Source organism: Staurois parvus, unplaced genomic scaffold (genome assembly GCF_062004578.1).
Source record: "Staurois parvus isolate SC_StPar_1 unplaced genomic scaffold, SC_StPar_1.0 ptg000145l, whole genome shotgun sequence".
Classification (NCBI taxonomy): Eukaryota; Metazoa; Chordata; class Amphibia; order Anura; family Ranidae; genus Staurois; species Staurois parvus.
The window spans coordinates 5,677,892-5,700,936 of NW_028317941.1; the positions used below are offsets into that span (position 1 = coordinate 5,677,892).

Genomic DNA, 23,045 nt, shown 5'->3' on the forward strand with positions numbered 1-23,045 from the left:
GTGCAGCGTTGCATGACGGCGCAAATGTCAGTTAAAATAACACAGCGCCGTAATGCAAAAAATGGCCTGGTCAGGAAAGGGGATAAATCCTCTGGAGGGCAATACGCTTATTTACTGATTTATGGTTTCACTGTGCTTTATTGATACTATATTTGATTTAATGAATAATATAGCGCAATATTTAGGTGGTTTATTTATAGAAAATTATTAATTGATTTATGGTTTCACTGTATGTTATTGACACATCATTTGATTTTTAATGAATAACAGTGCAACAATATTAGATTTACTTGTTTATTGGGCATTTGTATTTTATGCTTTTGAGTGTGGCTGTGACATGATATTTTTTCTTTTTTCTTTTTGGCACTAAGCACACTCTTTATATATTCAAGCTATTGAGCAGTATTTCTGCTTGTAACTATCACTCAAATTTGCATGCTGATCAAGTCTTGATCAATTGAAAATCAACTGAAAAACTGTATTTGATAATGAGCAATAATTACAAGCAATACAAGATTAAGATTCATTGTAAGCAAGCAGTGGGTTTAAAAAGCAAATGATAAGCAGTGGTATTTGCTGACTCAATGCTGGTAGTGTTCTAACATGATCAGCATGATCTGGATGCTACAAATTAAAAAAGACATGGCTTTCTCAGACTTGCCTCCTGACATATCAGGCATAAAGAAAAAAGTCACTTACTTTTGCTATGTTACAGCTGAATTTCAGGCACATCTTCTATTTACCAGTTGACCCCCATAAGATTTACTCCCCTTCATGGCCAGGCCATTTTTTGCAGAAATGAAAATTATATTTTTTGTCACGCAAATAGCTTTCTTTTGGTGGTATTTGATGATAAATACACTGTGGGTAAAAAAAGAACACAAATTTAAAAAACAAAAATTTAGATTAAAAAAAAACAATATTTTTTACTTTTTGCTACAAAACATATCCAAAAAAAAATAATTAAAATGTCTCCATAAACTTAGGCCAAAATGTATTCTGCTACTTGTCTTTGGTAAAAAAAAATCTCAATAAGTGTATATTAATTGGTTTGCATGAAAGTTATAGCATCTACAAATGATGGTTTATATATACTGGAATTTCTTTTATACTAATAATGGTGGTGACTTATAGCGGGACTGTGATAGTACGGCGAAAAGCTGCAGAGGACTGTCATGTGCAGGAGTGGGAATAGCTGCAGGGGGCTGTGATGTGAAGGTCCAGGGAGCTGTGATGTAAAATGGTGACACAGGTGCAGGGGTGCCGGAGGTGCAGAGGGCTGTGATGTGAAGAGGTGCCAGAGATGCAGGGGGGCTGTGATGTTATGGGGTGCCAGAGATGCAGGGGGGCTGTGATGTTATGGGGTACCAGAGATGCAGGGGGGCTGTGATGTTATGGGGTGCCAGAGATGCAGGGAGGCTGTGATGTTATGGGGTACCAGAGGTGTAGAGGACTGTGATGTGACAAGGTGCCAAAGATGCAGGGGGGCTGTGATGTTATGAGGTGCCAGAGATGCAAGGGGGCTGTGATGGTATGGGGTGCCAGGGATGCAAGGGGGCTGTGATGGTATGGGGTGCCAGAGGTGCAGAGGGCTGTGTTGTGAAGGGGTGCCAGAGATGCAGGGGGGCTGTGATGTTATGGGGTACTAGAGGTGTAGAGGACTGTGATGTGACAGGGTGCCAAAGGTGCAGGGGGATGTGATGTTATGGGGTGCCAGAGGTGCAGATGGCTATGATTTGAATGTGAATTCATTAAGCTGAAATCTGATTATATCAACTGTCATACTTAAAGTGTTACTAAACCCACAACGGTAATATCAGTCTGTAGAAGCAGTAAAGCATGCTTGTTATGCTCACTGTGGAATCTAAGGGGTTAATCTTCCACTGTTTGATCCTGTCTTCTCTGATCCTCCCCTTATTCTACTGTCCCCAATCCTGCTGCTGAAAGCACAGAGCTCTACGAGTCACTTTGCACATGCTCGGTTTACTGTGTATTGCTAGAGAGTTTTTTTTTTCTTTGGGAGGGTGCATGTGATCAGCACAGGGCCAATCAGCACTGTCCAGACAGAGGGTTAGGAATTATGCAACCAGAAGTCACATGACTGCTATATACTGCTGATGAGAAAAGGTATTTAGCAATTTATATTTACTAAAATGATTGCATTTCCATGTTCTGTGTACTGTGGCAGACCAGATATAGCGAATGCAGGGCAATGGGTTTAGTAACACTTTAAAGCAGAACTAAACCCTCCTATTCTTTTCAGCGATGGAAGTTGCCATCTTAGCCTCTGTTTGATCTTCAGTTGCCATGGTGCTACACATGTGATTGAGATTACAACCAATTGTGACAATTATCATTCACAGCATGTCTTGAATGTAACTTGGGAAAATATTTAATTGATGGGTTTTGTTCTACTTTAATGTAATCTCTACATTTCTGACCTAGTCAAAGTAAGTAAAAAGTACATAAGGCACACAAATTATTCTTAAAAAGTAAGCTGATACAGTTACAATATATTTACTTATATAGCGCTGTCAATTCATGGAGCGCTTTACATATATATTGTACATTCACATCATTCCCTAACCCTCAAGGGGTGTACAGTCTAAGGTCCCTAACTTTCATACATACACATTCTAAGGCCAATTTTGACATCTAATTAACCTACCAGCATGTCTTTGGAGTGTGGGAGGAAACGGAGTACCCAGAGGGAACCCACGCAGGCACAGGGAGAACATGCAAACTCAAGGCAGGTGGTGCCATGGTTGGGATTTGAACCAATGACCCTAGTACTGCCAGGCAGAAGTGCTAACCATTTAGGCACTGTGGCCCATCTGGGGAATTCAGTCAGCACTTTTCTGATGGTAGATCCCTTTAAAACTACCAATGAAAGAACAGAAGGGGGCGCCCCTAAGTGCAGTATTAAAAAAACAAAACAAAAAACAAAACAAAAAAAAACACTTTAAAAATTCATCTGTATTGCATTCACATGATAACAATGAGTATGTCGCTTATAAACATCAAAAGCTTCAGAGTCAGGAACATCCCCACTCCAAGTGGACTCATCAGCAGCAGCTCACTGGACCTGGACCGGCCTGCAGGCAGAACTTCGTACTTACCGTTGGAGAACATTGGCTTCCAGGAGTGCCGTGGAGTGCAGAACCAAAAGTGGCATCAGAAACCACTGTGGACCGCAAAGTCGTCAGATAAGGGACAGTCTGTAGCCAAGTAATGCAGTTTGGAGCACCAATTAGCTGCCTTGTCAAACCAGATGACTGGGGTTAATTAATTTTCTCTGATGAATGCCCTTTCTGATTGTTTGGGGCATCCAGAAAAAACCTTGTCCAGAGAAGAAAAGGTGAGCGCTACCATCAGTCCTGTGTCATGTCAACCAGTAAATCATCCTGAGACCATTCATGTGTGGGGTTGCTTCTCAGCCAAGGGAGTGGGCTCACTCACAATTTTGCCTAAGAACACAGCCATGAATGAAGAAAGGTACAAAAATATCCTCAAAGAGTAACTTCTCCCAACCATCCAAGAACAGTTTGGTGACAAACAATGTCTTTTCCAGCATGATGGAGCACCCTGCCATAAGGCAAAAGTGATAACCAAGTGGCTTGGGGAACAAAATATTGAAGTTTTGTGTCCATGGCCAGGAAACTCCCCAGTCCTTAATCCCATTGAGAACTTGTGGTCGATCCTCAAGAGGCGGGTGACCAAAAAACAACCACAAATTCTGACAAACTCCAAGGATTGATTATGCAAGAATGGGCTGCCATCAGTCAGGGTGTGGACCAGATGTTGATTGACAGCATGCCAGGGCAAAAAGAAGGGTCAACGCTGCAAATATTGACTCTTTTCATAAACTTAAAGTGTTACTAAACCCAGGACTGTGCATTCACTATATATGGTCTCCCCCAGTACACAGGGCATGGAAATGCAATTATTTTAGTAAATATAAACTGCTGAATATCTTTTCTCATCAGCAGTTAGAGCAGTCTTGTGACTTCTATCAGTGTCCACCCGAGCACTGGTTAAAGCTTGTAGGAGAAGTTTTCTTTCTGCTGTAGGAGGATGCAGGACCCCTGACCTCTGTCTGGACAGTGCTGATCAGCACTCTCCCAAGAAAAAAAAACAAAAAAACCTCACTAGCAATACACACTAAACTAAGCATGTGCAGAGTGTCTCCACGCGCTATATCTTATCAGGAGATAAGGGGGACACTGGAAAAGGGGGAGGATCAGAGAAGTCAGGATCAAACAGTATTTTTACACAATGCAGAGGATTAACCCCTTAGGTTCCACAGTGAGCATAACAAGCATGCCTTACTGTGTATACAGACTAATTTTACTGTTGTGGGTTTAGGAACACTTTATTGTCATTATCAGTAAAAGCCTTTGACACTTATGCAATGCTTGTACTTATACTTCGGTATACCATAGTAATATCTGACAAAAAGATCTAAAAACACTGAAGCAGCAGACTTTGTAAAAATTAATATTTTGTAATTCTCAAAACTTTTGACCAGGCCTGTAAACACTGGCAGTGCCAATATTTGAGGAATGCCAAGTCACATGAGAGGTGGACCTGATGGAGAACTAATCTCAGAGTTCCCCATCAGGCTCCACATGCCCAGCACAATGCCTAGTTATTGTCAATCAAAAAAAATGTGGACCCGATGGGGAGCTAGTGTCTCAGGTAAAATCAGGCTCCATCCACCCCACTTCAAAACTCCTCAACCATGTGCCTGTATGTGTGCCAGTAATGCTGAGCTGCACTGAGAACAGAGTGTTTTGTCCGGAATGAACACAACAGCATCAGCTCTAGTGCCGCTGCCTCCATAGACAGATTAATGTACCTATTTCCAACAGGTACACGCATCTATCGCAAGCACCAACAATTTCGGTGAGGGGGTGCAAGGGAATTCTATGACACTCTTTATGCTTCACCCCCAATAAATTCAGATTCTAACATAAGCACAATTGTGTCTGGTGTTCTGCTGTACACTAACCATCTTCCTGCATATCCAGCAAGTGTGGAGCAAGAACTTGTTACAATGATCACTTACAACATTTGACCGCTATTCTTTAAGGCAGGATGGTATATTTTGAAAAAACCTGGGAACCTTGGATGCAATATCGTTCAGCATCATCCTAGGATGGAGGATACTTGACATGGGATGTCGGTAACCATAAACCGTCTTGCTCCCCACACCCGACTGTTGGTCGGACCCTTCTTCAACAAGTGTCCTTTGTTTCTTCCTTTTTTTCTTTCCCTTACTTCCCCTATCTCTATTCTCACTCTTCCCTTTCTATTTTAGCTTTCCTCCTCTTTCCCTTCCCTGGATTTGAACATCTTCCATCTATAGGCCCTAAGGGACCCCACTGGATACCATCAACAGAGATTTATTTTTCTTATGAAACATTGTATTTTGCACATTGGTTCCAGCCCGAAAGGGATGCAGTTTGTATGGGATGGAGGGGGAATGGATGTATATCTTCTCTGTGCTGACTTGTAATTGCTTCTGAAAAAATGAATAAACACTATTGGAAAACAATGATCACTTACAGAAACATTGTAATTTGTTTATTGCAGATCACAAGCTTGTTCTGTCATCTGTACCTTCAGCTGCAGGAAACTTGCAAACCAAATCCTTTTTTTGTTGTTTTCATAAATGTCTTATCTTTTAGCCTGGGTTCACACTGATGTGGTGCGGCATATCGCATGTGATTCGCACAGGAACCACACTGCATTCCTGTGCAAATCACATGCGAATTCTGTTTGGTGCGATTTAAGCCATACATTTGTGTGGCTCAAATTGTACCGCATCCACACCAAAAAGGTGCAGGACCCTTTTTTTGGTCCGCACTAGAATCGGATTGCATGGGTATTAACACCCATGCGATCCGATTCTGCACATTGCACAGTGTTTTGCGGACCGATTTCGGGGTGTTATTAACTTAACATACACACCCGCAGCGGTTCACATGAACGAAGTGCGATTGTGATGCAATGCGGAATTCGCACAGAAACCGATGTGAATTCCGCACCGCATCAGTATAAACCCAGTCTTAAGCCTCTATGTAAGCATAAGTAGCCCTAATTAAAGCGGAGTTCTCTGTAAAAAAAAATAAAAGTCAGCAGCTACAAAAACTGTAGCTGCTGACTTTTAAAAAACAGCCACTCACCTGTCCCACGATCCCGCGTTGCCCCCGCCGTTTCACCGTACCCCGTTTCACCGGCCGTCTTGTATTCCAGGTGCCCGCATCTTCAGTATGGGCACCCGGCTGTGACAGCTTGCGGCTTCACAGCCAGGTGCCCACTGCGCATGCGCGAGTAGTGCTACACTTCCTGAATGGCCCCGTCGTCTTCTGGGACCTGTCACGTGTCCCACAAGACTTCGGGGAGGGGGGGTAGGAGGACAACTTCCGTTTCCAATCGCGTAGGCGATCGCAGAAGAAGTGGGAGTGGGCACCTGCCAAATTCGGGTACCAGCTCCCCAAAGGTGCCAATCCTTAATGGGGAGCGGTGGACCAATCTTTAAAGCAGAACTTCCCCTTTTGGGTGGCACTCCGCTTTAACTTATTAACTAACTTTTTTGCCAGTTTTTGCATTTTCTTTTATTGTCCATATGCAAATATGTGATCTATATATTTATTTATTTGTTTGTTTGTTTATTTATTGTACTGTTCTGTTCTGTTTTTTTTTTTTTTTAAATGCCATTATTTCATTTGTATACAACCTCACTATGCTGCATAGTAGAAATATGATTTTAGTGAAATGGAGCAAATCTCTAAATAAAATATGTCAATATTTTTGTAACTTTAACTTTAGCTTTTTTTTGTTCAAATTATTACTGCTTGGGATGAAAATTTGCATATTTGTTGTCTTTTTACTACATTTGTTAACCTTTAGATTATATAATTTTTGGAGGATAATCCCTAAAAAATGTGTATTACATTAAAAACAATAAATGTATCACTTTGGTATCATGAGTAATGACAAATCTACTCCCAATTTTTTCCTGTCATTCTGACCCAATACAGTGCTGCAGTGTCCTGTGTCAGATGCCTGAACCCCCCCCCCCCCCTTTCTTCCGCCCTGGCATTGAGTTCCAGCTGCCAGCCCTTTGCAGTGGTGAAATAGGGATTGGCAGAAAGAACTATTCAGGGCAGCATGGAACAAGGCATTCAACAAATTTGGAAGAGTGTTGAATGTAAAGAAAGGTTTTATTAAACCTAGTATGCAGGATGTAATAAAAGTGCCACACTACTAGTTTCAGAGTCCATGAGGATGTTTTTTTTTATATTATACACAGCTAGATTATATTGAGTAAAACCGCCAACATGTTCCAGAGGTTCAGAGTAATCCCCCTTCATCAGGGCTTCAGAAATTGCATAAGTAGAAATGGACTCTGTGTTCAATGGACTTGGACTTGTAACTTCTTTTGTCTTCAAATCTATGCTAAGAACAATTCTATCTTGGTGAACACAGAGTCCAGTTCTACTTACACACACGAAGGGGGATTGCTCCCAACCCCCAAAATGCATTGGCTCTTTTACCCCATATGAATTTATACTAGTTGTATGAATTAAAATATCATTAAATTGTAGTGGATTTTAAAACTAGTCTTGTGACTCCTTAATTACATCCTTTGCATTAGAATTCCGTCCATGGGCTCTGAGAGGTTCCTGAGTGAGGACAGCCTCCTGACCAGACCCACTGTGTTCCATCAATCTGGTGTAATCAATGGATAATGGTAATAGTCAGAGTCCAGAGCCTCATATCCAGACCTTTTGCTTTAATAGACACGACTTTGATAGGCCTTGGGATAGCTTTACTGAGATGGGAAGAGTGATATTCCCAGGGGCACTCTGGGGCTAAGGTGGGTTTCGGAGGGAATATTATTTCGAGGAAGTCAAGGATGCAAAGCAGAGGGATGTTTCCTGGGACACACATTACTGAATGTCTGTGGGGAGTTCAATGTACAACTGAGCTAGGTATGGAAACACAAAAACAATTCCAAGAGCAGGTGTTGTGATTTGAAGGGGAGCAATGATTTTTGCAAGGGTACAACTAATTTAGGGAGGAGAGGGAATGATGTTTTATAGGGACACTATGCAGTTGGTAATGGGGGAGGTGATGCCTCTGAATGCAAACTGCTGCTAAGACAAGGATGGAGGCATAATAACACTTTATAGGACCATGTGGTACTGAGCAGAGGTCGGGTTTGGATGTGTTATTTTGTAGGGGCATTTTGCTGAGTTGTGTTGTTGTTATGGGGGGGTTTGATGATATACCTGGGCCAGGGATGGGAGCAGAGATATATCCAGGTATAATGTGCTGCTCAATCACGGATGGGGATAGAATGAAATATCTCCAGGTACAATGTGTTGCTTAGCCAGGGATTAGGAGGGTGATATCTCCAGGTTCAATGTGCTGCTTAGCTAGGGAGGGGGGGTACGGGGGGAGATATCTCCAGGTACAATGTGATGCTTAGTCAGGGATGGGGGGGGGGGGAGATATCTCCAGGCTCAATGTGCTGCATAGCCAGGGATGGGGGGAGGGATATCACTGGGTACAATGTGTTGATCAGCCAGGGATGGGATAGAGATATCTCCGGATAAGATGTGTTGATCAGCCGGGGATGGGACGGAGATATCTCCGGGTACGATGTGTTCATCAGCCGGGGATGGGACGGAGATATCTCCGGGTACGATGTGTTCATCAGCCGGGGATGGGACGGAGATATCTCCGGGTACGATGTGTTGATCAGTCGGGGATGGGATGGAGATATCTCCGGGTACGATGTGTTGATCAGTCGGGGATGGGACGGAGATATCTCCGGGTACGATGTGTTCATCAGCCGGGGATGGGACGGAGATATCTCCGGGTACGATGTGTTCATCAGCCGGGGATGGGACGGAGATATCTCCGGGTACGATGTGTTGATCAGCCGGGGATGGGACGGAGATATCTCCGGGTACGATGTGTTGATCAGTCGGGGATGGGACGGAGATATCTCCGGGTATGATGTGTTGATCAGCCGGGGATGGGACGGAGATATCTCCGGGTACGATGTGTTGATCAGTCGGGGATGGGACGGAGATATCTCCGGGTACGATGTGTTGATCAGTCGGGGATGGGACGGAGATATCTCCGGGTACGATGTGTTGATCAGTCGGGGATGGGACGGAGATATCTCCGGGTACGATGTGTTGATCAGCCGGGGATGGGACGGAGATATCTCCGGGTACGATGTGTTGATCAGCCGGGGATGGGACGGAGATATCTCCGGGTACGATGTGTTGATCAATCGGGGATGGGATGGAGTTATCTCCGGGTATAATGTGTTGATTAGTCGGAGATGGGACAAGGCTGTTTCCAGGGGCACAGCATTGCTGAGCAGAGATTGGGGATAACACTGATATTTTTCAGAGCACTACTGAGAATTCCTAGATATAGTGTGCTGTTGAGCCAAGGATGGGGACACAGGGACATGTCTAAGGATACTAGAGCACTGAACTGGGGAAAATGGAGAAACAAAGGTTGCAAAAAAATGTGTATGCTCGTTTGTTTGTCTTGTTTAAACATTTATACATTTCCCACCATTAGCGATTGTAGAATAAAATGTCACATAGTTACTTATTATTGTGCACATTAATGGTATCATTGAGAAGGCAGTCTGAGACTCTGAGCTGTGATCGCTGTACCATAAGGGTCACTGTAACCCACATGGCATAATATAGGGGTGCAGTTTAATCATCAGCACTCGTGTTGTGAATCGCTCCATCCTGCTCCTTCACCTAGCTGTGAAATCCGCTTACTGACCACCATCCAGTGTGAACTTGGCCACTTACAGCCCCTAGTAATATACCGTCTACCGCAACCTGCACCAAGGGAGCTGACTGCACATCGGGGCCGGTCACCCGATTAACCCGTGCATGCCCAGCCGCCGTGCCGCACCGCCTGCCCCGTGTTGCGGGCCGCTCTAGCAGTGAAGCTGTTAATGAGGCATCTCAAGCCAAGCTTTTGGCTACCGCAGAAGTGGGTCAGCGCGGTTGCCATGGAGACGCTTTAGCAACCAATCTTGCAACCGCTCCCTCAGTATCTCTCCAGAAACCCTTCAAGATTAAAGCGTCTTGTGCTGCCGTCTCTTCCTCTCCCCATCCCTTTGTCTCTCTCCCCTCACTTGCTGCATCTGCCCTGGTGGTGCCAGTGACCGGCCCTGCTCCATGCTGCACCCCTCCTTCCATGCCCACAGCAGCCTTACATCTGCTCGCTGGGGTAAGGGAGGGAAGCAGGCGAACTTGGGGGATCTCTTTGCCTTTTTCTTCAGTCAGTTCTTCTCCACGCCTCCCTGGCACCAGGACTCCGCTTGCCAGCTGGTAAGAAGTGTGCCTGTCAAATGCCTTGGCTGTCTGCTTCACTCATCCCTGCCATATGAGGTGCCTCTTATCTCTCCTGTGCTATCCATCCATCCATCCATCCATCCATCCATCCATCCAACTATCTATCTATCTATCTATCTATCTATCTATCTATCTATCTATCTATCTATCTATCTATCCATCCATCCATCCATCTATCTATCTATCTATCTTACATTAGTCTGTCTGTCTGTCTATCTATCTATCTATCTATCTATCTATCTATCTATCTATCTATCTATCTATCTATCTATCCATCCATCCATCCATCCATCCATCCATCCATCCATCTATCTATCTATCTATCTATCTATCTCTCTTCCATTAGTCTATCTATCTATCTATCTATCTATCTATCTATCTATCTATCTATCTATCTATCCATCCATCCATCCATCCATCCATCCATCCATCTATCTATCTATCTATCTATCTATCTATCTATCTCTCTTCCATTAGTCTATCTATCTATCTATCTATCTATCCATCTATCCATCTATCCATCTATCCATCTATCCATCCATCCATCTATCCATCTATCTATCCATCTATCTATCTTACATTAGTCTGTATATCTATCTATCTATCTATCTATCTATCTATCTATCTATCTATCTCTTTTCCATTAGTCTGTATATCTATCTATCTATCTATCTATCTATCTATCTATCTATCTATCTATCTTCCATTAGTCTGTATTTCTATCTATCTATCTATCTATCTATCTATCTATCTATCTATCTATCTATCTACCTATCTTCCATTAGTCTGTATATCTATCTATCTATCTATCTATCTATCTATCTATCTATCTATCTATCTTCCATTAGCCTATCTATCTATCTATCTATCTATCTATCTATCTATCTATCTATCTCCATCCTCCAATCTCTCTATCCACCTGCCTGTCTATAACGTAAATAAAGTCGTTCATTTCACGGATAGCTCCATGTTTTGCTAGCAGAAGCTGTCTTTATGTATTTGCACTCAATGCTGAGCCCATCATTTGTTTACCAGGCTGAAGCTTATGTTACATATTAGATACACTATTGCAGCTATTCTCAACCAGGTTTCATGGAATTCTAGGGGTTAGAGAATGCTAGGGGTTCCTTAAACTGTGGCCGATTGACCTCCTGTCTGATAGTTCCTGCCTAGTTCCAGAGGCAGTGCCACTTGGTAGATCCAGTGGCATGACACTGGTAATCTTTTTTTAGCTGTCTGTAAGGGTAGCATTCTTACCACCACTGTAAAGGTTGGATTCTTTTTAGTGACCAGCGCTGTAAGGGCCAGAAGCTTCCTAATGACCACCACTGTAAGGGTTACATTCTTTCTAATGACCATCATTGTAAGAGTTAAATTTATCTTAATAAGAAGAAAACAAGAAGGCACTTCTAAGGGCAGTACATCCACATGTTTATTGGCAAAAATGTTTCTTAATGACTACCACTGTAAGGGTTAGATTCTTCCTAATGACCACCACTGTAAGGGTTGAATTCCTGTAATGACCACCATTGTAAGGGTTAGATTCTTCCTAATGACCATCACTGTTAGGGTTAGAATCTTTCTAATGACCACCACTATAAGGGTTGAATTCCTGTAATGACCATTGTAGGGTTAGATTCTTCCTAATGACCATCACTGTAAGGATTAGAATCTTTCTAATAACCACCACTGTAAAGGTTGAATTCCTGTAATGACCATTGTAGGGTTAGATTCTTCCTAATGACCATCACTGTAAGGGTTAGAATCTTTCTAATAACCACCACTGTAAGGGTTGAATTCCTGTAATGACCATTGTAGGGTTAGAATCTTTCTAATGCCCACCACTGTAAGGGTTGGATTCCTACAATGACCACCATTGTAAGGGTTAGATTCTTCCTAATGCCCATCACTGTAAGGGTTAAATTCTTTTTAATGACCACCACTGTAAGATTTAGATTCATCCTAATAACCACCGCTGCAAAGGTTAGATTCTTCCTACTGACCACCACTGTAAGCGTTGGGTTCCTTTATTGACCATCACTACAAGGGTTAGAGTTTTCCTAATGACCACCACTGTAAGGGTTAGATTATTTCTAATGACTTCTATTATAAGGGGTAGACTCTTCCTAATGACAACATATGTAAGGGTTAGATTCTTCCTAATGACCACCACTGTAAGGGTTAGATTATTTCTAATGACTACTATTATAAGGGGTAGACTCTTCCTAATGACAACCACTGTAAGGGTTAGATTCTTCCTAATGACCACCACTGTAAGGGTTAGATTCTTCCTAATGACCACCACTGTAGGGGTTAGATTCTTCTCAATGACCACCATGGTAAGGGTTGGGTTCCTTCTATTGACCACCAATTTAAGAGCTATTTTGCCATCAACCCCAAGGAATTGGTTTTAGTTAGGTTCCCCTAAAACCCTGAAAATTAATTTTGGGTTTCCCCAGAGATAGAAAGGTAAAAGAGAGACTGCACTGTTGTGAAAAGTTTTTAGAAGGAAGACATATTGTGAACTCTGCTCTCTGTATTCCTATGCTACTAAAAGATCATATCATTGATGTATTGCTATGTAATAGTTAAATTAAGTTGTCCTTTTGTGATTATCACCAGCCAGAGATAGATTGTGATTGTCATTTTGGCCTGATATAGATCTATATCGCTATGTGCTATGCAATATGTGCACATTTCCTGCATGCAATCTGTTTTTTTTCCCTGGTTTTATTAAACTGCAGATTTTTTTTTTTTTGCTGAAAAAAAAAGGTTCAAGTCAAATGAACGAAGGCTCCCTGTGTCAGTGCTAACTACCTGGGGTCACTCTGAAGCCAGATCAAATAGCTAATAATGAATGACCCCTAACCTTCATCCTCCTTCCAATCCCCCACATCTTGTAAGATGCCATTATAATTGGTCTCACAGTAGCTTCCTATCAATAGAGCATTGACTTGCTCAATTTTATTGATTTCTAGAACATTGCTGGATAAATTAATCATACCTCCTGCACTTGCATTGTTCTTAAGCTATTGTTTTTTTCTAAATCATCTTATTATATACAATGCAGTTTACATTAGTATATTGCTGATTGTGCTGTTGTTTTTTTACACCACATCATATCATACAACTGGTCATTTGTAGAGGTTTCATTTAGTATATCTTATTGTAAAAACACTGCTATTGAAAGGCTTAAAATCCCTAACCAACTAAGAGCAGTGCAGCTCGTAAGCTTCTAGGTGATCTATGTTACTGTTTAGAAGCTGCAGAACAACACGCATAATATTAGTAACAATCACAGTCCCTGGACACATATAAAACAACCTGTTCTGTATCATGATCACACCTTCATCCATAGACAGGTAGGCTCAGGAAGTACATAGGCTGTGCATACTGAATACTGATATGTAAACTGCAGCAGTGCCTGTATCACATGACATGGCACATAGAGAAGGACGAGGGTGCCAGACTGTCACATCCAGCATCAGCTTTACTAAAAAAAACAAAAGAAAAAAAAACAAAAAACAGAACACAAGATTTTATGTTATACCACGCTCCAGCTCTTTATGGAGAAATCTATCTTTATTGTAATGTCAAATATCAGTGTTTATTGATCAGATTGTATGTCTGTGGTAAGCCTCTTCTCTTTGTGTGACACCATGACTGATTGCGGAATACTTCTCTTACCATTACTCCTTGTGTAGATAATATTACTGCTAGAATGATAATTTCAATGTGCAAGCCCGGTAGACATTCATATAAATATTTAACTTGTACTGACAAAATGATAAACTGTCACAGCTTCTGCTTTTGACCTATGAAAATTTTTCATGTATAAATTGTGACACAACAATCCTAGCAGCAACATGGGGTAATAAGATGTATGTAAAATAATACCTTTGGTCATTAATAAAACTAGCTCTATAAGGAATGGTGTGCTTTTTATCACAATCAATTAAAATTAACCTTTCATTGTTTAAGTATAGGGAAAAAAATTAAAGTTAAAGGCACACTTTGTGCAAACGTACACCTTTTGATTCACTAAAGGCAAATTGGCTGTTGCAAGGGAATTTTCCCCCAGCTTAGTGGATGTGGTAAAATTTTATTTGGCAAAGAATTACATGGGAGGAAAATTTAATAAAAAGGGATCTTTGTTTTCAATTGATTGGATGATTCAGCAGAACTTCACCTCATTCACAAGGTAAAGTGGGTTTATAGGCAGAACATTTTCTACTATCATGCATTGCCTGCATTAAGGTAATAAAGTAATAAATGTTCCAGTGGAAGTATCACCCCCTAACCCCCCCCTTCACTTTAACCCACCTGCAGTGGTGTATTTAGGTTTTGTGCTGCCCTAGGCAACACAAAAATTGGTGCCCCCGCTGCGCAAACAGAGCCTGACATTGACCAAGAACACTCCTGCCCTCCACCCGAGCCTTCCACTACCACTGCCCCCCATACACCAGCCACCATCCCCCATGGCGAGAGAGAGAGACATTTAACTTCACAGCTCCGGATATCCCCAGGAATGAGAGTTGGGCTGTGCATACACTGTCATGAAACCCACAGTATCTCTCGGAACCCACCAGATCCCCATGCAGCGTGTGTCCCTTCTTCCCTCCCTTCCTCCAAGGGGCAGTACTGCCCCCCTGAAAAATGCCACCCTAGGCAAATGCCTTGTTTGCCTTGTGGTAAATACATCCCTGCCCACCTGAGTCCTATCTCGATCCAGCACTGTACCCATCTGCAGCAGCACTGCTTTCTCTCCTTACAGGAATCAGAGTCGGCAGCAGAAGCCAATCAAATCCTATGAGCAAGGCAGGGTCTTGCCTCGTTGTGTGTGTCTACAGGCCCAGCTTGGGAACGAGCCTGCAGGTGCACCCCCATAGGAAGCAGCTTCCTATGGTGGAGCACTGAGAAGAGGAAAAGTCTGGAGTACTGGCGGAGGACTCCAGAAATGGAGGTTTGGGACCGCTATGTGCAATATTATTATTACAACAAACTGTGCCTTTACCAGCACTTTAAGGGTAAAAATCCCCTGCAAAAAGAAAATTCTATTGCAAAGTGAACAGCCTAATTGCCTTTAGTAAATCAACTCCTTTGAGGCGTATGTATTTAAAATATTCCAATAGGAAAATGATTTTGGTCATAGCAACCAGTAAGAATACCACACTGCAGATATGATTGATGGAAGCTGTTTGGTTGCTAGGAGCAATATGAATATTATCTCTTATTGGCACAATTATCCTTAATAAGACCTTTTGTGTTATTCAATCCTGCTATTCTCCCTGTGCAGTTGGCTAATTAAATCCATATGAGAACCCTGAATATACACCTGAAAAATGCAGGGAAGCAGGTCCCTCGGTTCTGCATACAACCTTCTGTAATTTTCAGAGAGGGAGGTTTCACTGCCCAGAGCCATGTGACAAGAGGCTAAAGTTCTGTCAAGAAGGGCAATGCAAACCTCACGAATATGGATCCAATCAATTATATAAATTATATAAATCAACTTGGCCTTTCTGGTAGTTGCCGTGATTCTAGTACAGCAGTAGCAGTTAACAGACTAATTTGCCTCTTAATTGACTGCCTACTATTTGTAAATCATCATCATTTTTTTCTTGAACGTTGCCTGCATTGCTGAGTGGTAGATGATATGTCATCATTGTGCAGTGACAGGCTGCATCATTCACTAAGGTTGAAAATGGTGCACTTTCCAAATGTCCTTTGGATTTGAATGCAAAATGGTGTGATTAGGCCAGGGGGAGACTGGGAACTTTTGGCCCGGGGGGACAGTTACAGCCCTGTAGCTCCTTGTTAGATTTCTATGGGCTACAGAAAGTATACTATGCAAAATGTGCCATGAGGGCACATTGGTAGGCACAGTAAAAGGTGGGTTTTCCTAAACGGTATGGTTTATTGACTTTTTTTTACATCTTGCAGCATTAGCTTCAGTTTCAGTTCTTAACATTTGATCTAATGGCATCTCAGAGCCACAAAGGAAGTCGGTGCTAGAAGACTTCCCTTTGCCAGAGGCTGTAATAACAGGTATGACTAGGGTGCAATTAGCTATATCAGCATTTTTCAACCTTTTCAACACAGAGGAACCCTTGACATAGCTTTTCAATCCCAGGGAACCCCTGCTAAAAATTACTATATTTACAACTCATGATACATTAGTGTGATGGTCCGTTGGAAGAATGCTCCTTACTCTTGTGGTCATTGAGAAGATTTATCACCTTGCAGATAGCAAAAAGATCAATGGTGTCAGTGGGAACTTATCTGAAAAACAGAAATTTCTCATCACACAAGGAACCCCTAGCAACTTCTGGAGGAACCCTGGTTGAGGAACCCTGAGCTATATAATTAACTGACTGCATGTCCCACTTTGAGCTATGTCTAAATCAGCTTTTTTCAACCAGGGTGCCTTCAGGTTTTCTTCAGGGGTGCCTTGGCAAAATGCCTACAAAATTGCCCAAAAAACTGTATACAAGTCAGCAGGTGGATGTAGCCTGACTTTTAGTTAAAAGGTATGCATTGTGCACCATTAAAACCTTCCAGCCACCAACGTCATAAAAACCAATGATGTCATCGATTGATAAAGATGACTTGGGCACTTGCACAGCATCCTTATTTCCCCCTCCCTGTCGGCACTGAGGTCACATTAGCTGAGTGAAAGAGAGAAACTGAGGGAGAAAAGAAAAGCTGTCAGTACCAGTGTGCAAGGGTGTATTTTCTTTGGAAGAAAAAATCACCTCTAACATTGGATGTTCCACATGTGTGGATGTTGCTGCGTTAGATAAAACTGTTAGTTACATTTTTACATTTTAGAATGGGATGCCTCAGCATTGCACAACATTTTAAAGTGTGTCTTGACTGAAGAAAGGTTGAAAAACACTGGTCTAAATAGTGAAGTATCTCTGGGCCACCAGCCCAACATATCTTACTAGTACTAGTTGGGGGCAAATGCCTCCTGACCCCAAATGCTCAAATGTTAAGGCAGAGGCTCAGGGTTATGCTAAAGCTTTTTTGTTTTATATCTTGTTACATCAGGCTAGCTTGAACATTGCAAAACACATCTGGCCCAGAACAGATCTTGCAGGCCCACTGGCTTTTATTTTTCTCCATGGTGGACCATCAATGCAGGCACTTCTGTATCAGTGCCTGTGTCAATAGGCCTTACTGCAAATGTTACATGATAGATTTTCAGATGGTCTTCTCATTTAACAGATTGGAGACATGAGATCACTATGAGAAAAAAAAAAGCTCTTGATTGACAATGGACAATGTCACAAGCCATACAGGGTGATATGAACTTTATTACATCATCCAAAATCCAATTCAGTACATTAAACTGATGTTAGATGGCTTCTTACAGCACTAGGTCAGGCAGCTAGAACGACGTTTAAAATGTTTTAGCAGAAATTTGTGATGATGAACTCCATTGAGTTTGTTACATCTGATGAAATAGTTTATTTTCAGCATGTTCTACAGGACAACTGAGTTTATAACAGCATTTCTCACAAGTGTCTTTTTCAGCATATAATCCCCTAGCACAGTGGTTGGACAGTGGAGATCACTATAACTAAAGAGACCACATCTGTTACAGTGTAATCCCCACACTTCTAATTAAATTTGTTGCCATCTGACATCTGCTTAAAGGAAATGGATAGTGGTTATGTATATTTTCTTTCTTCATCTATTAAAGTCAGAAATAAAATATCATAAAAAAACTTTTCCTTTTTTAACAGCATTTAAAACCCACTCTTTTCTTATAGTTTTTCCCCAGATGGGAACTGTAATTTCCACACTGGGTTTAAAGCCGGCCATAGATGGTTCGAATCTGGTTGGTTCAGCAGGGACCGACTGAGATTCGATCCATTTATGGGAAGGCTGATTGTACACAAGTGGGACAGGAGGTAAGGAGAAATCCCTTCAATTGGAGACACAGATACACATATAGAAAGAAAACATGACAGGGGTTTTAATTGTTCCCTACTATGCCCAAACTGAAAAATGTTTTGGCTCTATATATACTTTAGACTATTTTACATGGGTGATTACAAATGAAATCAGATTCCTGTAGCAGGAATCACAGGTCTTTGGGAATAGTTGGGGCTTGGAAGCCAGTAGAAAGATGAAAGGCTGACTATGGCTATCTGTCTGTGGCTATCCGTATGTAAATGCACATAAGGCGATTTACCTACAGCTATGGACAAATGATCTGTCTGCATATTGCCAATCATCTTTCACTATCTGCAGGTAATCGCTCAGTGTGTGATTACATGCAGACAGCACTGGCTGCCTGTCAGCCTTTCACTTATTTGCCCAGGCTTCCCAGCCACAGCCGTTCACAAAGAACTGTGATTTCTGCCAGCAGAATCTTATGATTATTTCCACAGGCATCTTAGCCCTAAAGTAGCCCTAAAGTACCGTATTTTCCGGCGTATAAGACGACTGGGCGTATAAGACGACCCCCTACTTTTCCTGTTTAAAATGTAGTGTTTGGGCTATACTCGCCGTATAAGACTACCCTTCTTCCAGTGCACACCAGTGGGAAGAATCGTGCCCCATCATTGGTGTCAGTGGGAGGAATAGTGCCCCATCATTGGTGTCAGTGGGAGGAATAGTGCCCCATCATTGGTATTAGTGGGAGGAATAGTGCCCCATCATTGGTGTCAGTGGGAGGAATAGTACACCATCATTGGTGTCAGTGGGAGGAATAGTGCCCCATCATTGGTATTAGTGGGAGGAATAGTGCCCCATCATTGGTATCAGTGGGAGGAATAGTGCCCCATCATTGGTGTCAGTGGGAGGAATAGTGCCCCATCATTGGTGTCAGTGGGAGGAATAGTGCCCCATCATTGGTATCAGTGGGAGGAATAGTGCCCCATCATTGGTATCAGTGGGAGGAATAGTGCCCCATCATTAGTATCAGTGGCAGGAATAGCGCCCCATCATTGGTGTCAGTGGGAGGAATAGCACCCCATCATTAGTATCAGTGGCAGGAATAGTGCCCCATCATTGGTGTCAGTGGAAGGAATAGTGTCCCATCATTGGTATCAGTGAGAGGAATAGTGCCCCATCATTGGTATCAGTGGGAGGAATAGTGTCCCATCATTGGTGTCAGTGGGAGGAATAGTGCCCCATCATTGGTATCAGTGCCAGGAATAGTGCCCCATCATTAGTATCATTGGGGGGAATAGCACCCCATCATTGGTGTCAGTGGAATAGTGCCCCATCTTTGGTGTCAGTGGGAGGAATAGTATCCCATCATTGATGTCAGTGGGGGGGGGAGGAATAGTGCCCCATCGTTGGTGTCAGTGGGGGGGGGGAATAGTATCCCATCATTGGTGTCAGTGGGGGGTGGAATAGTGCCCCATCATTAGTGTCAGTGGGGGGTGGAATAGTGCCCCATCATTGGTGTCAGTGGGGGGGGAGGAATAGTGCCCAATCGTTGGTGTCAGTGGGGGGGGGGGAAATAGTGCCCCATCGTTGGTGTCAGTGGGGGGGAGGAATAGTGCCCCATCGTTGGTGTCAGTGGGGGGGAGGAAAAGTGACCCATCGTTGGTGTCAGTGGGAGGAATAATGCTCCATCATTGGTATCAGTGACACCAACGATGGGGCACTATTCCTCCCACTGAAACTTGCTGACCCCTGTTCCAGTACGGTGCTGCTGCAGCCAGCATATGTGGTTGCAGCAGCACCTAAGCACGGCACACTTACCTGCATCTCCACTCGATTTTCGCGGGGGCCGCTCAGCTCCGCCTCCTCGCCGGTGATTGGCCGCCTGTGTGCCTTTCCTGAGCTACAGTTCTGGCGGCCAATCACCGGTGAGGAGGCGGAGCCGAGCAGCCGCGCGAACATCCAGTGGACGAACCGAAGGAAGGAGCAGCCGCGCTTCCTTGACCGGATCGTCGTGGGACCGGAGCCAGGTAAGAGACAGCAGCCCCTGCCCACCCCTGTACTTAGTTTCCCTTCTGTTGGAAGGGAAGGGGGGGCGGTGGCGGCACCACGCCGCCCCCCTATAAAGTGTCAGCATGCCGTTACCGGCGTATAAGACGACCCCCGACTTTTGAGAAGATTTTCAAGGGGTAAAAAGTCGTCTTATACGCCGGAAAATACGGTACAACTTACCCTAGGTTCACACCTATGTGTTTTCCACTGCAGAAACGCAGCACAATCTATTTAATATGATTTCCTATGGGACACGTTCACATCTCAGTGTTTTCACCCTGTGCGTTTTTAGGAAAGGGTCAGGGACTTTTTTTAATGCAAAATGTTGCATTTTTGGTTCTATAGACGTCAATGGAAATGCTGCAGAAAAGCATGTAGTGCATTTTTGCTGTGTTTTTGGTGAATTTGTGCCACTTTTTTGATAAGTTTTGCATTTTAAATCTGCCTAGCAACAAGAAAAATTGCAGAAAAAACAAAAATGCAAAATGTGTCAAAACCGCAAGTGCAAAAACGCAACATAAAATGCAATGCAGAAACAGATCAAATGCAAACTGCGTAGGTGTGAACCTAGCCTAAAGGACAGCCTAAAGTTGGCCATAGGCAGATCAAAATTCCTTCTGAACCATCCTAGTTTTGATCCATCTATGGGCAGGCTGGTTGTACTGAAGTTGACCTATCAACCTGAAATCAGCATGCTTCCAATGAGTTGATTGTCAACAAGAGGCAAAATCTCTCAGTAGCAATATGATTTACTCACCAGTTTAGCCCTAGTCCTAGGGCCCATTCACAATGCACAGTGACAAGTGGTTATGTATGTATTGAACTTCATTGCCATTCATTTTACCGGCTCCCCAATGCACGTATACAGTAAGAAATAACTGACCTGCCCTATAGCACACCACAACACACAGATGCAAATGCTCTGTGCTTTGTCAAAAAATGTGGAGGTGTGTTTTTTTAGTATGTTGGGGAACGTTGAGAGCGCACATATAGGCAGTCTTAATGCAACGCAATTTAGTGCACGACAAATCATGCATTAATGCACCTCATATTTTTTAATTGGCCCTTACGTTGCCTTTAGACATAAAGTGGTTGTAAACCCCTACATATGCCCAATTTAGTAACTAGAGTCAGGTGATGCTCAGAGAAAAAACAAATCCTCTTATATTGTACATGTTTACCTACTGCCTCTCTTCTGTAGATCATTCTAAAAACACACAGATCAAAGGATTTTCTCAGCTGTAACAGCAGAGGACGGGGATCTGACATCACACACACTGCAGAACATAGCCCACATAGCTCCCTGATATCTGACAGCTGATAGGATACACAGACTAAAACAGCCCATATATTATTGCTTGATTCCCCCATCAACACAATACAGTGCTATTGTGTTCTGCTGATAGGGAGTCTTCCATTCTGGCAGAACACAATGATCAATGCTGGAGGCTATAGCTGCTGGCAGTGATCAAATGAAAAAAATCCGACAGGCTGGTTGCACTGAAGTTGATGAATAGATCAAACAAGCCTGCCCATAGATGAATCAAATCATGGCTGATCCCTGCTGAACCGGCCAAGATTCATCTATGGCTGACTTTACAGGCTCATAGAAAAATACACAGAGCTAGGGATATAGGTCATCTGCTGCGTGTTGGAGGGGGGTTGGTGGTCTCCCTCTAGGCTGTTGTATCAGGAAAAACGTTCAGAAGAGAGTCATGCAGATAGCAAAATGAAGAGCGATTGGAGAGGAGCCACACTTGTTGCTTTGAACTCAGGCTAGTACAGTTTTCTAATCTGTAAATTTGTGACTAGATTGAGCAATTAATGGAAAAAATGTCACCAGCACACCGAGGATCACCAATATGGGTCCAAAGGTTTTAATAAACCATCACATAGTTACAGCAAGGCAACATTTCGGAATCTCGCAGGACCCCTTCATCAGGCATGTGACCACATGGATAGGGCAATGGTCTGGGGCAGCAAAGACACCCATGAATGGTGCTTGAAAAATAAAATGATTAGGCTGGTTATAAAATATAGCCCAATCCATATTGTTGTATTCTCCAACATTAGGATTATCAGTGTGGGTCTCCCAACTTGCTTCCATCAGTGTAATTGCAGAATAGCTGATTATATGCATTACAATGCCTATTCAGGGATTAGTGCCATTCAGGGGCGGACTGACCATTTGGAAACTCGGGCACTGCCCGAGGGCCCAGGGTCAGTAGGGGGCCCCATGAGATGCCCCTGGTACCTTTTTCATAGGCTTTTTTTGAGTTTGGGCAAGGACACAGGGGCCCCATGATCCCCTATTGCCCGGGGGCCCCATGAGTTATCAGTCCGCCCTGGTGCCATTGATGACTTGTTTTTCTACCTGGTCCCTTTCTGTTATGTCAGTGCATAGTGAGACACAAGGGTTGATTTACTAAAACTCGAGTGTGCAAAATCTGGTGCAGCTCTGCATAGAAACCTTTAGGCTTCCAGGTTTTTTTTCTCAAAGCTTAATTTAACAAGTTGGAAGCTGATTGGCTACTATGCACAGCTGAACCAGATTTTGTACTCTCCAGCTATAGTAAATCAGCCCCACTGACTCAGAACAAGCATGTTTTTATTAGCTGCCCCAGCACCTGATATCCCAAGTTAGCCTTGCTTCACACTAGGTGGGGCTACTCCAACACA

General features: G+C 43.0%; 1 protein-coding gene across 2 annotated transcripts in view; it reads left to right on the forward strand.

The window, feature by feature from the left end:
• RIMS3 (regulating synaptic membrane exocytosis 3) overlaps nt 1–23,045 on the forward strand; it is a 184,017-nt gene that overhangs the window by 34,729 nt on the left and 126,243 nt on the right. The window contains exon 1 of one of the 2 annotated variants that reach the window (XM_089673874.1): nt 9,806–10,388. The exons of the other annotated variant lie outside the window; for it this stretch is intronic. The gene's annotated coding sequence lies outside the window, so the exon portion shown is untranslated. Of the gene's footprint in view, nt 1–9,805; nt 10,389–23,045 lie in introns of those variants that run through there. 2 annotated transcript variants of the gene reach the window in all.